The sequence below is a fragment of the Saimiri boliviensis genome, chromosome 11, assembly GCF_048565385.1.
Source record: "Saimiri boliviensis isolate mSaiBol1 chromosome 11, mSaiBol1.pri, whole genome shotgun sequence".
NCBI lineage: Eukaryota > Metazoa > Chordata > Mammalia > Primates > Cebidae > Saimiri > Saimiri boliviensis.
Genome location: NC_133459.1, coordinates 91,225,411 through 91,227,147, shown reverse-complemented (window position 1 = coordinate 91,227,147; position 1,737 = coordinate 91,225,411). Strand labels below are relative to the sequence as shown.

Here is a 1,737-nt window from a genome sequence, read left to right as displayed (position 1 = left end):
GCCCCACCAGCACATGGGACTGTAGCACACACTTCAACCCACCTGAACTCCCATTGAAGAGATAGCCATGGTAGGCACATAACCAAAAGAACCAACTCTGCCAACAACTTGCCCTTGTGCTAATATTGTGCACAAAAAAGAGACCCTAATATGCGTTGAGTGGCTGCTGCTGCTTAGGGGGTCACAGAGACGGCACCCATACCTGCACAGGCCAGCACCCCAGCCTGCACCTCCAGTGCAACAGCACACACAGCAGGGGTCCCCTGGCCCCCACAAAGTGGTCTTGCCTCCACCACTTCCACCATTGAGTGAATGCCAAATGGGAGGCAGGCACTTCTGCATCAGCTAGCACTCTGCCACAGCTGCCACACTTTGCAGCCTTCAGTGCAGTAGAATCCACACTTTGAGGAGCCAGAGAACAAAGTGGAGACCCAATATAAATTTCCCAGAGTTAAAGAACACAGTCCAGGAATTGGGAGATGAATATTGGCCCCCTAAAATCCTTCAAAACCAAAGCCAGCTGACTGCATCTGCCTTACACTACAATCAAACCAAAAAGATCATCAAATATGATAAAAGAAAAATATCCTGTGCAAAGGTCAGCAACCTCTAAGGTTGAAGGTGAATAAGATCATAGAGATGAGGAAGAATCAGTGCAAGAACACTGAAACTCAAAAAGTCAGCATGCCTTCTTTCCTCCAGATGATTACATCAACTGTTCAGCCTGTTCAAATTTTCAGAACTGATCAGAGGCTGACATGTCTTTAATGATACAAGTAGAATTCAGAATGTGGGCAGAAACAAAGTTCACTGAGTGAAAGAAGTATGTCATGATCCAATGCAAGGAAGCCAAAAGTCACTGTGAAACATCGCAGGAGCTAACAGGCAATAGAGCCGGTATAAGGAACCTTACCAGTGCTTGCTATGGCAGCACATATATTAAAATTGGAATGATACAGGCAAGATTAGCATGGCTCCTGCTTAAGGATGACATGCAAATTCATGAAGCATTTCATATTTTTAGGAAGAATCAATATTGTGAAAATGGCCATACTGCCCAAAGTAATTTATATATTCACTGCTGTCCCCATCAAGCTACCAATGACCTTATTCACAGAACTGGAAAAACCCACCTTAAACTTCATATGGAAGCAAAAGAGACTCTGCATAGCCAAGACAATGCTAAGCAAAAAGAACAAAGCAAGAGGCATCATGCTACCTGATTTCAAACTATACTACAAGGCTACAGTAATCAAAACAGCATGGTACTGGTACCAAAACAGAGACATAGACCAATGGAACAGAACAGAGGGCCTGGTGGCAATGCCACACATCTACAACCATCTCATCTTTGACAAACCTGACAAACACAAGCAATGGGGAAAGGATTTCCTGTTTAATAATTGTTGTTGGGAAAACTGGCTACCAGTGTGAAGAAAGCAGAGACTGGACCTCTTCCTGACACCTTACAGTAGAATTACCTCCAGATGGATTAAAGACCTAGACATAAGACCTAATGCCATAAAAAATCTAGAGAAAAAACCCAGGCAAAGCCATTCAGGACATATGTATAGGCAAGTACTTCATGACTAAAACACCAAAAGTATTGGCAACAAAGACGAAAATAGACAAATGGGACCTTATTAAACTCCAGAGCTTCTGTACAGCAAAAGAAACAATCATTAGAGTGAACCACCAACCAACAGGATGGGAAACAGTTTTTGCAATCTACCCATC

General features: G+C 43.2%; 1 non-coding gene across 1 annotated transcript; it reads left to right on the top strand.

The window, feature by feature from the left end:
* The first annotated feature begins 915 nt into the window (after window positions 1-915).
* Window positions 916-1,022, top strand: LOC141580476 (U6 spliceosomal RNA). Its single transcript, XR_012512644.1, has one exon. It is a non-coding gene; the product is annotated as a U6 spliceosomal RNA (small nuclear RNA).
* The last annotated feature ends 715 nt before the right edge of the window (window positions 1,023-1,737 follow it).